General features: G+C 48.5%; 1 protein-coding gene and 1 non-coding gene across 18 annotated transcripts in view; one reads left to right on the top strand and one right to left on the bottom strand.

The window, feature by feature from the left end:
* TACC2 (transforming acidic coiled-coil containing protein 2) overlaps positions 1–14,245 on the bottom strand; it is a 232,095-nt gene that overhangs the window by 111,428 nt on the left and 106,422 nt on the right. The window lies entirely within an intron of this gene.
* LOC129556085 (U6 spliceosomal RNA) lies at positions 3,123–3,229 on the top strand. Its single transcript, XR_008685919.1, has one exon. It is a non-coding gene; the product is annotated as a U6 spliceosomal RNA (small nuclear RNA).

Genomic DNA, 14,245 nt, shown 5'->3' with positions numbered 1-14,245 from the left:
GAAAAGCATGGCACTAAATATGGACTACCCTTTTCCCACCAATTTCCAGTAAGAATAGGACAATAAGACTCTGGACAAAAGTCCAATCACACTGGCAAGGCACCAAAATCGCTAGTCAGCACAGAGATCTACCAAATCCTTCCACTGGAAAATAGAGCCAGAGGGCTGGCCAGGCTCTCAGCATGGATGGAATCAGTCCTTGGAACTTAGTCATCGGTTCCTTCCTGCATCCTGTGTTCACGCTTGGTTATGGTCACAGGTGACACAGCTTCTTTACTCGTGTCTTCCTCGGACTTGAGAGAGGCCAGGGATGTAGACCCCATGGCCTGGGGGAAGGAAGGAACCCAGTTCGCTGCAGCCAGGGGAGAAGTTCAGAACCAGGCTCGGTAGCCAAGCTGGACCTGCTTCAAAGCCCAGCTCTGCCACTCACTAGCTACATGTCCTTGAACACATTGGTATCTCTGAGTCTCAGGCTGCTCATCTGTAACAGAGCAGTTATAACAGAACCCCCTCCCTCCTGGGGGTGTTGTGAGCATTTACAGAGAGCAGTCTGCATGGCCCCTAGACCACAGAAAGTGCCCTCAGCGTGAGCTTGAAGAGCAGGCATCACTGGACTGTGGTGGGGCCTGGACAAGCCATTTAAAATACAGTCTTGGGGCGGGGAAAGGACTTTAGGGGCACCAGTAACACCCCCAGTGGACTTCAGTTCTCCTGAGAGCCGCCCAGCCAAGTCCTCCTGTAGCCTCTGCTCCCATGGCCCCTGGGTCTCCCTGGAGCTCTGAATAAGGATGATCTCAGCCCCCCTCCAGGCCCCACTAAGGGTGAGCCTCTCCTGCTGCAGGTGGAGGTGTCTCAGCCTTGCTAAAATGGTGGGGGAGGACTTCCCTGGTGGTCCAGTGGTTAAGAGAGTGCCTGCCAATGCAAGAGACACGGGTTTGATCCCTGGTCGGAGAAGATAACAAAGCCCACGCACCACAACTTCTGGCCTGTGCTCCAGAGTCCAAGAGCTGCAGGTCCTGAAGACCGGGCACCCTAGAGCCTGTGCCCTAAAACAAGAGAAGCCACTGCAACGAGAAGCCTGTTCACCACAACTAGAGTAACCCTCACTTATCAAAGGCAGAGAAAGCCCATACACAGCAATGAAGACCCAGTGCAGCCAAAAATAAATATACATAAATAAATTTTTAAAAATAAAAACGGTGGGGGTCAGGGAGTGCCATGGAGGAGGGGAGGCAGCCAAGCAAGAGGACGGTAAGGCATGCCTGACTTCACCCTAGAAGCTTCTGCATACTCCTTGGGTGCTGAGGGTCTTGTTCCCCAGCTAGATTTCTCTTTAAGAAGTTAAACTCACACATAAGAACCATGGTTGGCTCTCACCAGTAACAGAAACATTCAGAATTCGATGTCAACATGCAGGCGCCTTAGAGAATCTGTTTCTGGCCTAGAGCTTCCTACTGTGTCAACCCTACCCTGACATTTCTCCTCCACCAGGCAAACCTCCTCCCAGTTTATGAAGAGGTCGCTTGACACTGTCCCAGCGGGACAGCAGGAATGGACGGCCTGCCCCCTGAGACAGCCAGCTGTGAGGTGGTCAGCACACATTGACCCCCAAGCAGACAGAGAAGGAGGCCCTCCTCACCACTCCCCTCTAACCAGTTTCAAGTTCAGCAACATTTCCTAAGGGTCAGCCGGACTCAGGCTGGGTGCTGTGGTTCTGGAGGTCACAACTGACCAGTTCCTCCATTCACAGAGAGGGCCTCTAAGACAGATAATTCATAGGTATCTGAGAAGAGCAGTGACACCTGGGGCAAAGGTGGCCGAAAGAGTTCAGAGGGAGGCTCAGGTCTCAGCCTGGGGAGAAGGGACTCCTAGCCTGTTCCATTCACTGTGGCTCCCCAGTGCCACACACTAGGCAGCCAAAAGCAGCAGTTTTACTGATAAGATATAATTAAAATGTGTGCAGGGGGAATTTTCTGGCAGTCCAGTTGTTGGAGGGTGGGGGTGAGGGCTTCCCAGGTGGTGCCAGGGGTAAAGAACCCGCTGGCAAACACAGGAAAATTAACAGAGGTGGGTTCAATCCCTAGGTCAGGAAGATCCCCTGCAGGAGGGCATGGGAACCCACTCCAGTATTCTTGCCTAGAAAAACCTATTGACAGAGAAACCCGGTGGGCTATGGTCCACAGGGTTGCAAACGGTCCGAGAGGACTGAAGCAACTTAACACACACACACCAGTTGTTAGGACTCCCTGCTTGCACTGCTCAGGGCCCAGGTTAATCCCTGGTCAGGAAACACAATCGCACAGAGGTAAAAAAAAAAATACAGTCAAGGCTCTTTTAAAAAGCAGAGACATTACTGTGCCGATAAAGGTCCATACAGTGGAAGCTATGGTATTTCCAGTAATCATGTATGGATGAGAAAGGTGGACAATAAAAAAGGCTGAGCCCAGAAGAATGGATGCCTTTTAACTGGGCTGCTGGAGAAGACTCTTGAGAACCCCTTGGACTGCAAGGCGATCAAGCCAGTCAATCCTAAAGGAAATCAACACTGAATATTCATTGGAAGGACTGATGCTGAAGCTGAAACTCCAATACTTCGGCCACCTGATGCGAAGAACTGACTCATTTGAAAAGACCCTGATGCTGGGAAAGATTGAGGGTGGGAGGAGAAGGGGACGACAGAGGATGAGATGGTTGGATGGTATCACCGACTCAATAGACAAGAGTTTGAGCAAGCTCCGGGAGTTGGTGACGGACAGGGAGGCCTGGCGTGCTGCAGTCCAAGAGTCGGACACGACTGAGGGGCTGAAAAACAATGAACAACAACAACTTGTCTATATACGTTCAGGTTCAGCTTCCGGGAGACCTCTGGGATGGCAGTGGCTCCGCCCCCTTCCGGGTTAATTTGCATACGATCGTGGATCCCCAACAGCGATCTGCATTATAATCGGTGAAGCAACAAACACTGTCTCAGTTTCAGTGAATAACAGATTAAGCTATTATTGCACTAATACAGTTTTTAAAAGAGTGAAGAATTGCTGACTTGGTTTTTAATGGAATTCACCCTCAGCGTAAAGTTTTTAATTCTGGCCACTATAAATAGCCCTGGAATCAAGCTATAAAACGTGCTCGCTTCGGCAGCACATATACTAAAATTGGAACGATACAGAGAAGATTAGCATGGCCCCTGCGCAAGGATGACACGCAAATTCGTGAAGCGTTCCATATTTTCCTTTTCCCCCGCCATAATCTATTCACATCTATACCGGTGGTGTAACTCGCTCATAAGCAAGGTAACTTAACCCACAGAGGCCCCCTGGATTCAGTCTGCATTTCCTCCTCCAAAAGCTGTCGAACTCTCCCCAGTTTGGAAGGTTTTTTTCCAGAACTCTCCCCAGTTTGGAAGGTTTTTTTCCAGAAAGACCTGGCGTTGATTGTAGCAAAGGGTAAACCAGGAAGCAGGCACTACCTGGGCAAAGTTCTGGGGGCCGGGCTGTCTAGGGACGCGGGGTGAGGAGAACCCACACAGCCAACCAGGGCCCTAGACAGGACGGAGTCCACCAGGGTCTGGCGGCAGCCTATGGGCTTGCCCTGATCCCCAGTGGGTTCTTTCAGTTCAGTCCCTCAGTTGTGTCCGAGACTCTTTGCCACCCCATTGACTGCAGCACCCAGGCCTCCCTGACCATCACCAACTCCAGGAGCTTACTCAAACTCATGTCCATTGAGTCTGATGCCATCCAACCAACTCATCCTCTGTCCTCCCCTTTCTCCTCCTGCCCTCAATCTCTCCCAGCATCAGGGTCTTTTCAAATGAATCATCTCTTCACATCAGGTGGCCAAAGTATTGGAGTTTCAGCTTCAACATCAGTCCTTCTAATGAATATTCAGGACTGATTGAAACTTCAGGATGGACTGGTTGGATCTCCTTGCAGTCCAAGGGACTCTCAAGAGTCTTCTCCAGCACTATAGTTCAAAAGCATCAATTTTTCTGTGCTCAGCTTTCTTTATAGTGCAACTCTCTCATCCATACATGACCACTGGAAAAACCATACCTTTGACTAGAAGGACCTTTGTGGGCAAAATAATGTCTGCTTTTTAATATGCTTTCACCGACTTGATGGACATGAGTTTGAGTGAACTCTGGGAGTTGGTGATCGACAGGGAGGCCTGGCGTGCTGTGATTCACGGGGTTGCAGAGAGTCGGACACAACTGAGCAACTGAACTGAACTGAACTGAAGTTGGTCATAGCTTTTCTTTCAAGGAGCAAGAATCTTTTAATTTCAAGGCTGCAGTCACCATCTGCAGTGATTTTGGAGCCCAAAAAAATAAAGTCTGTCACTGTTTCCATTGTTTCCCCATCTATTTGCCATGAAGTGATGGGACCGGATGCCATGATCTTAGTTTTCTGAATGTTGAGTTTTAAGCCACCTTTTTCACTCTCCTCTTTCACTTTCATCAAGAGGCTCTTTAGTTCCTCTTCACTTTCTGCCATAAGGGTGGTGTCATCTGTGTATCTGCTGCTGCTGCTAAGTCATTTCAGTCGTGTCCGACTCTGTGTGACCCCATAGACGGAAGCCCACCAGGCTCCCCCGTCCCTGGGATTCTCCAGGCAAGAACACTGGAGTGGGTTGCCATTTCCTTCTCCAATGTGTAAAAGTGAAAAGTCAAAGTGAAGTCGCTCAGTTGTGTCCGACCCTTAGCGACCCCACGGACTGCAGCCCACCAGGCTCCTCCATCCACGGGATTTTCTAGGCAAGAGGACTGGAGTGGAGTGCCATTGCCTTCTCCGTCTGTGTATCTGAGGTTATTGCTATTTCTCCCGCAATCTTGATTCCAGCTTGTGCTTCATCCAGCCTGGAGTTTCACATGATGTACTCTGCATATAAGTTAAATAAGCAGGGTGACAATATACAGCCTTGATGTACTCCTTTCCCAATTTGGAAACTGTCCATTGTTCCATGTCCAGTTCTAACTGTTGCTTCTTGACCTGAATACAGATTTCTCAAGAGGCAGGTAAGGTGGTCTGATATTCCCATCTCTTTAAGAATTTTCCACAGTTTGCTGTGATCCACACAGTTAAAGGCTTTGGCATAGACAATGAAGCAGAAATAGTATATACATACATATATATAAATACATATAATAAACACACACATATGTTATATATTATATAATTATACATTATATACTATATATACTATATATATCAATATATAATGTATATATATATACACATACATATTCATTATAGAGACATACATATAGATACACCTGTGTGTAGAGAGAGAGAGATTACGTGTCTGTGTGTGTGTGTGTCTGTGTGTGTGTGTGTGTAAAGGCATGTGAGCCAGGTCCCGAGGCTGGCTGTGAACAAGCCTGGTTTCAGTAAACTAAGTGTCAGGTCCACAGGCAGAAGCAGGATGAACACACTGCACACGGAGAATAGTGAGGGGTAGGGTGCGGGGCACGCAGGGCAGGGCGGGCAGGCCGGCGGCTGGAAGGTAAGGAGAAGTCACCAGCCAGGCCCGTTTGCTGAGCAAAGGCACAGGATCTGGTCCCTTTCCTGTGGGCTGCTGGCTCCTATATTCTCTGCCCACCTCCCAAAAATAAAGAACACAAGCATCTACCCCAGCTTGTGTTCTGAGAGGCCAGAGGCAGCTAAGTCATTCCTGGGAAAGTATAAATAGCATGATGTCACTCCTGGAGGACTTCTATTTAAATAAGAGCACAAGAGGACAAATCTCTAAAATGGCCTTTGTGTGTCAGGGGTAGGGGAAAGCTCCTTCCTGGGGTCCCCTCAGGTCACCCCTAAGGCCCCAGGAGGGGTTCCCTGGTGGCTCAGATGGTAAAGCCTCCTCCTGCAAGGCAGGAGACCTGGGTTCAATCCCTACGTTGGGAAGATCCCTAGAGAACAGAATGGCTACCCACTCCAGTGTTCTTGCCTAGAGAATTCCATGGACAGAGGAGCCTGGCGGGCTAAAGTCCAGGGGGTTGCAAAGAGTAGAATACCACTGAGTAACTTGGGCCAGCCCCATGCAGGGGAGCGTGCACACTGGGGCTGGGGGGTGTAGGGGTGGGGCTGGAACTGCAGACAGAAGAGGCGAGCGGAGGACAGGGAGGCAGCCTCAGAGACCAGGCCCCTGGGTCACGCCATCAGCCGCGGGCCCCACCCCCACCCTGCCTCTGGGCTGTCAGAGCCGTGGAGACTGGGCTGCTGACATCACTATGGGAGGTGGAGGCAGCTAAGAGTCAGTTTTCCAGGTCTTCAAGGGCAGCTGGCTGGATGACATCATCTGGTACAAGTGAACTGGGGAGAGGAGAAAACCAAGGCTCAGAAATGTTCCTGAGCGTCTTCGATGTGTTTCAACTGCACATTTTCTCTGGGTCCCACGCAGGGCCTCAGTTTCCCTTCCTATAGAGGAAGGAGCTGGGCTACTCCAAGCATGGCCCACGGCGGTGCTGATCCAGGAGGGGCTGGTTACTGCTCCACAAAGACACAGCACACACACCTGGGGTAAGAGCCTAGAGGCCTTTAGAGGAACATGGTATGCATTCTGTCTGTTGACTCCAGTCAGGGCTTGTCCTTTGTAGGTCTTGGTGGGCGGTTCTCAACCAGGGGTGACTTTTGCCAACCAGGGGACATTTGGCAATATCCAAAGACAAGTCTGGTCATCACAACCAGAGGGCCAGGTGCAACTGGCATCCAGGGATGCTGCTAAATAGCCTACAAAGCACAGGGCAGACCCACAACAAAGAATTATCTGGCCCCAGAGGTCAGTATGCCAGGGTTGAGAAATCCTGGCCTTGAGCTTTGTTTTGCTTTCTAGTAATTCATTTAAATATATTTTCAAAAGTTTAAAGTGAGTTAGAAATTAAAAACTACACCGGCCCTTTGTCCACTGAGAAGGTTGGCATTAGATAACCTCTAAGAGCAGGCTGGCTTTGAAAGTTAAGAGGGACACCAAACACTGTCGCTGGTCACACACATCCTTTTACTCTTCTGGGAAGCCCCTTCCAAGCCCAGTTATGTCTCAGCTTATCAGGGAGAGTCATTAGTTCTTTCTGACGAACTTGGCTGTGTAGCAGTCAGTAACGAAACCGTTACCTTCAGTCCTTAAGCAGACAGACTGACTAACAACTATGTTATTATTACAGCCACCCTGTAAGGTGGTCCCTGCCCTCACGGAGCGTACAGTCTCAGGCAACAGTCAAACTTTAAAAAAAAAATTTTTTTTTAATGTATATTCACTGTTTACAATAGACAGGACACAAAAGCAACCTAAATGCCCATCGACAGAGGACTGGATGAAGATGGGACACATATATACAAGGAATATTCAGTTCAGTCGCTCAGTCATGTCCGAGTCATGCAACCCCATGAGCTGCAGCACACAAGGCCTCCCTGTCCAACACCAACTCCCAGAGCCCACCCAAACTCATGTCCATTGAGTCAGTGATGCCATCCAACCATCTCATCCTCTGTCGTTCCCGTCTCCTACTCAGCCATTAAAAAGAATGAAATAATGCCATTTGCAGCAACATGGATGGACCTAGAGAGTTTCATAGAAGTAAGTCAGACAGAGAAGGAGAAATACCATTCCTTATATGTGGAATCTAAAAAGAAATTGTACAAATGGACTTACTCACAAAACAGAAAACAGACTTAGAAAAGAAACTTATGGTAAACTGGGGGAAGGGATAGTTAGGGACTGTGGGAGGTCATGTGCACAATGCTATATTTAAAACGGATTACCAACAATGACCTATTGTATAGCATATGGAACTGTGTTCAATGTTATATGCCAGCCTGGATGGGAGAGCAGTTTGGGGGAGAATGGATACATGTGTATGTGTGGCTGAGTCCCTCTGCTGTTCACCTGAAACTACCACAACACTGTTAATCAGCTATGCCCCAATACAAAATGTTTTTGGTGTTAAAAATAATAATAATAATCTTAAAAATTAAATAAAAATACATATTTATCCAGTCAAAACTGTTGTAACTGCTAAGATGGAAAGATACAAATGGCTAAGAAAACATAAACTAGGAGGTCCCAGCCCAGAGTGGGGATCAGGGAAAATGTCTTTGTAACATTATAAGCTGAGGCCAACCATCAGCTCAGTGACAGCTAATGTTTGCTGACATGTGCTTTGTGCCGGGAACTAAGATCTAAGTGTTCACAGCCACCACCATATTCAATGCTTACAACCACCCTATGAGGTGGGTATTATCATGAGTCCCATTTTACAGATGCGGAAACGGATGCACAGAGCTGAGTGACTTGTCCATGGCTGCACAGCTGGTAAAAGGCGGAACCAGGATACAAACCCAAGCCAGACACCAGGAGCCATGCCCTTAACCACCCCACTGGGTTTTGTGCCAAGGGCAGAAGAGGAAGGGAAGGAGTGCCTGCAGCAGAAGGAGCCGCAGATCTGAAAGCCTGGTCCAGGAAGGAGCGTGCCGTTCTGGAGGAATGCGGAAAGGCCACTGCAGCTGCAGCACAGATCAAGACGACCAGGAAGGGGACACGAGGGCCGGAGCCAGATCACAAGGCCAGGGCGAGGGACTGGGACTCGATCTTAAGCTGGAGAATCAGCCCAAAGCCTCAAACGCTCAGCCCCAAAGTGCTTCCCTTGGCATTGAGAAGAGAGGCGGGGAGGCCCAGGGTAAGCGTTCGGAAACTATGTGCTAAATAGGACCGGACTGGCACACACTTGTGCCCACGCCTTTCTATTTACTCCCATGGATCTTGCGATGCTTCCTTCTTCCTTCACAGTTCCCACCCAGCATCCCAAGCCCTCTCTGACCCTGGAGCCCTGTGATGACCACACCCGAGGAGTCAGAGGGAGATGCGCAGAGAGGGAAGTAAAGGAAGGGGCGGGCCTGCAGGAGGAGGCCCGCAGGGACTCAGGATGTCTCTGCTGGACCACGGTTCGGAGAATCCTTAACCACAGGCAGTATCGGCCTTCCAAAGTCATAAAACCTGAGTGGAAAAACACGGCCCAGGAGTTCTGGCAACACACACCGAAAGCCATAAAAGACTGTTTCTTTTGACACAACCATTCTACTTCCAAGAATTTATTCTAAGGAGATGATTAAGGGTGTGAGCAAAGATGCCAATCACAGCTGTGACCACAATAGGAAGAAAAAAAAAGCAAACAACCAGAATGTCCACACTAGGGGACAGTTAGTCAAGTTAAAGCACAGTCACAGAATGGACTCATTTGCAGCCATGTGAAAAAAAGGTTAAAAAATTGCATGTATGTACAAACACCCACACAGGAAGCGACTGACAGTGACCAAACCAAGCAATGTGGAAGGATACACATCAAGGGGTTAACGGCAGTTCTCCTTCAGTAGCAAAGTTAGCAGCGTTTCTTTTCCTTTTCGTTGAGTTTAACTCTGTTTTTTATTCTGAACATATGCGGCTTTTATAAGCAAAAGCACCTTTAAGGAAAATTTCGATGCCAGGGAGCAACTTCAATGCATAGCTCAGCGAAAATTTTAACAGCCGGGACAAGCAGAGCAACGCTTTTAAACTCACACCTATAGTGACTTCTCTACTCACACCTTCCCTCTAGGGGAGGACCCGGGCTCTCCAGCCTCATCCCAGGACAGAAACCCAGCCATGCCTCTCTCAACAGGCACCACTGGGGAAAATTAAGGTCCCGGTGGAGAATCTGTCAGATAACAGTATCTCCCCGCACAGTCTATGAGATGGCATTTTAACTCACTGGGGACGGAATTCATTTTCAAAGCATGTTGGACAATTGCTTGACGCTGGGTTTTTTTTGGAACAGAGAATCCTGAATATAATTAAACACTTTGTCAATGACACATGATCAGCGTCTTGAGCGACTATGAAGTAAGTGAGGAGGTATGCCATGGCCCTAAAACACAATTGTATATGGAGTCATGAGGGCTGGATTCTAGACCAAGCCCCACCTTGGGATCTCAGCCAGGTGACTGCTCTGAGCTTAACTTTTCCATCTCTAAAAGGAAAGGCCCTGGACAGCACCATGGCCGAGGACTCTGCAAACTCAGTCTGGTCTCTCCCTCACAGGCTGTGAGCCAGGACGTCTGCCTCCACCCCCTCACCTGACTATCTTTTTAGCTTGTGCTTTCTTTCCAATTCTCTGCTCCTAATGTACTACAGAATAAAGGGCATTAGAATAGTGTGCAAGAGTTAATAGGCGCAGATAAAGGTTTATAAGCCTCCCGTGTTGTTGTTCAGTCGCTCAGTAACGTCCAGCTCTTTGCGACCTCCTGGACTGCAGCACACCAGGCTGCCCTGTCCCTCAGTATCTCCCAGAGTTTGCTCAAACTCATGTCCATTGATTTGGCGATGCCATCCAACCATCATCTTCTGTCTCCTGCTTCTCCCCCTCAATCTTTATGAGCATCAGGGTCTTTTCCAATGAGTCGGCTCTTTCCATCAGATGGTCAAAGGATTGGAGTTTCAGCTTCAGCATCAGTCCTTCCAATGAATATTCAGGGTTGATTTAAATATACATATATGTGTGTATACACACATATATTAAACTGAACCAAGTGAGATTGCTAAAAGAAGAAAACCATCAAATTCACACTGCATCATCAGCCCCGGGATCTTCCTGTCTTACTTCGCAGGGATCGATTCATGCTCTAGTTGGCTTAAGGACAGGGGAGGGCTGACTTATGAGGACGGAGGGGAATTCTTCTCAAACCAACTGTAAGCGGCTATAAATGGCTTCCAAATTCTACGAGTGGTGGTGCTGGGACCAGAATGTCTGAAATATTTTTCAGAGGAGAAAAAAAAATCTGTCAGAGATTTTAACTACCAGCTGCTGCCACCAGCTGCTGGGGCCAACCCTTTATAAACTTAGTCAGGCCAGCAAAGAGTTGATTTGCCAGTGGAATGTCAGGGAGGGAGGCTTGCATCAACAAGTGCTTCTCCAAAGGGCCATGAGTCACCTTCCTTCAGAGGCTGAGGCAGAGGGAGCTCTGCTTCAAAGAGGCAGGCGTTCAGATTCTGGTCTAAAACGCCAACACCTGCAGTTGTACACAGGAGATCTGTGCAAAAGGAACAGCTCTGGTTCTAGCACCAAGAGACACTAAATGGGGATCAGATTAATAATCCTCAAGAATCCATCTGCAATGCAAGAGACCCAGATTTGGTCCTTGGATCGGGAAGATCCCCTGGATAAGGAAATGGCAACCCACTCCAGTATCCTTGCCTGGAGAATCCCATGGACAGAGGAGCCTGGTGGGCTACAGTCCATGAGGTCGCAAACAGCTGGACACGACTGAGCAGCTAAGCACACAAATTAATAACCGTCACAGTAATGGGGGTGGGAGGACACTTGGGAGTGATGGATACATTTATCGCTGTGATGGCAGTGATGGTCTCAGAGGCATATACTTATCCCTCAACCCGCTGAATGGTATGCATTAAATATGCACAGCACAGCTTTTATATGTCATGGAATTCTCCAGGCAAGAATACTGAAGTGGTTGCCATTCCCTTCTCCAGGAGATCTTCCTGATCCAGGGATTGAACCTGGGTCTCCCACATTGCAGGCAGATTCTTTACCGTCTGAGGCACCAGGGAAGTCCCTCATTCATGTCAATCACATCTCAATAAAGTAGTTTTTAAGACAAGGAGGACTGCACACTGCAGGGTTGATAGGCGAAGTGAGAGCAAAGCAAGTTGAAAACCTAACACACAAAAAAACTAAGAAGGCTGGTAATAGAAAAACAAGCTGCAGCAGAAAAAAATTGGGCTCCTTTCAGGCCAGGGTGATCTGGGAAGGGCCTGTGAGGGGACGGGAGTAAGCCAAGTGCTTCAACAGACACTCGGGTGCAAAGGGCTTTCCAGATTAAAAAAATCTGGGGTCTCTTTTCCCGCCCTCTCTCCCTGATGGTCTGGGCAGGAAAAGAAAGAAGTACAGGAGAAGGGATGAGGCCACAATGGCAGGGAGGATGAGGCTGGTGTCTTAAGGAAACTGTTACACACATGGAGATTAGCAGAAAAATAACCATATCGAGGATAAAGGGAGCAGGTTCTCACAGTCAGGGGAAGACCTGCCTATACAAAGGCGATTTAGGCTTGAAAGAACTCTCAGGGCTGGGCTGTAATCAGAGGTATCAGATAAACACTAGCTATAGATAAAAACGCTTGCTTCTTGGAAGGAAAGTTATGATCAACCTAGACAGCATGTTAAAAAGCAGAGACATTACTTTGCCAACAAAGGTCCATCTAGTCAAAGCTATGGTTTTTCCAGTAGTCATGTATGGATGTGGGAGTTGGACTATAAAGAAAGCTGAGCACCAAAGAATTGATGCTTTTGAACTGTGGTGCTGGAGAAGACTCTTGAGAGTCCCTTGGACTGCAAGCAGATCCAACCAGTCCATCCTAAAGGAAATCAATCCTGAATATTCATTGGAAGGACTGATGCTGAAGCTGCAACTCCAATACTTTGGCCACCTGATGCGAAGAGCTGACTCATTTGAAAAGACCCTGATGCTGGGAAAGATTGAGGGTGGGAGGAGAAGGGGACAACAGAGGATGAGATGGTTGGATGGCATCACCAACTCAATGGACAAGATATTGAGTAAGCTCCGGGAGTTGGTGATGGACAGGGAGGCCTGGGATGCTGCAGTCCATGGGGTTGCAAAGAGTCAGACACGACTGAGTGACTGAACTGAACTGAACTGATAGATAAAAGGGGTGTGTGTGTACGTGCATGCATGTGTGTGTATACACATCTATCTCCCAGCTCTGTCTGCTGAAAGAGGTCATGTCAAAAGGACATCAGAACCACCTCAAAAAGGCTGCCACGGGCTAGATCAGGGACTACTTGAGAATTAAAAAAAAAATACAGATAGTAATAAAACCCACTGAGTAAAGTAATAATCTACAAGTCCATACAAAGACATGAACACATACATAAAAGGGGAGGGGTGAAAGTTCCCTTTTACTGTACAGTGTCAACTGGTAAATGTAGAAGAAGTGATGAAAACTGAAAATGCCCTGTGTAAGAACCATCAGAGTGGTGGTGAAGTCAGTCAGGAGCTATCAAGGGACTCTAAGGCAGGTGGAGAGAGGTTTAAAGAAGTGAAGGGCAAGTGTGTGGGCTTGGAGGACTCTCCCACCTGACCGGGGGTGGGGGAATGAAGACTCAAAGTTAGAGAAACGCTGTGGGCACCAATTCAGCCAGGTGTTGACCAGGATTACGTCCTCAGCGGTGGATGATCCTCACCCTGTGTCACTTCTGTGGGACCCCTGCCCCAAGTGACAGCCAGAGTCTGGTTACCAGAAAGCTCTGGAGGATGCTAGTTGAGGGATCTTCCCAGAATGAAGGAGCTATAGTCCAGAAGGTCATGAAAGACAGCAAGAGACAGAGGAGTCCTTCCAGACTGAAGGAGAGTCTGCGGGCATCCTTAGAGTATGACACATGCCTCTGGGTTGAACCCTAGAGCAGATGGAAAAAAGACCGTGTAGATGAATCCAAATGGCTTCCGATGACTGAGTGATGCCGGGACGTATCATAGTGATTTCCAACTGGATGGCTGGCTCGGCGTCATGCTGGAGAGGGGCCCTGTTTGGGGAAACTGGTCACTGGACTATTTAGTTTCATTTGGATGGGGACACCTTTGAGTTGAAAAAAGTGTTAGTCGCCCAGTCGTGTCCAACTCTTTGCAACCGCATGGGCTGTAGCCCACCAGGCTCCTCTATCCATGGAATTCTCCAGGCAAGAATACTGGAGTGGGAAGCCATTCCCTTCTCCAGTCTGCAACTGGCTCTCAAATGATTCAGAAAAACAGTGATGATGATGGATAAACAAATGTATCTCCATCCACACGTACACACATAAAGTGGGGGACGACAGCATAGGAAGTAAAATGGCAACAATTCAGGAATTTGGGCAAAGGGAGTAGGGAGGCCTTTGGGCTACCTGCGCAACTTTTCTAAGTAGGAAATTATTTCACAAAAAAGCGAACAAAAACGTTCTGAAGTAAAGGCATGCAGTCAACCAGCCTCTCCCGGCAGAGCTCATCTGGGTTCGGAAGGACAGAGCATGGTCACAAGGGAAGCAGCACTGAATGGGGTCCGTAGGGCGTTCATTCACCTCGACAGCCGGGCCCGGGCCAGCTTGCAGAGAAGGCCTCGAACATCAGGCTGAGGACAAGCGGTCCTGCAAGGGGTGGGGAGAGAATAACTGGAGCGGGGAGGAGATGCAGGAGCCGTGGAGCAGGGCCAGGGA

This window comes from Moschus berezovskii, chromosome 12, assembly GCF_049115385.1.
Source record: "Moschus berezovskii isolate FMDL1 chromosome 12, NW_MosBer_1.0, whole genome shotgun sequence".
Lineage (NCBI taxonomy): Eukaryota > Metazoa > Chordata > Mammalia > Artiodactyla > Moschidae > Moschus > Moschus berezovskii.
The sequence above is the reverse complement of the archived record's forward strand: the minus strand, read 5'-3'. Positions and strand labels throughout refer to the sequence as shown.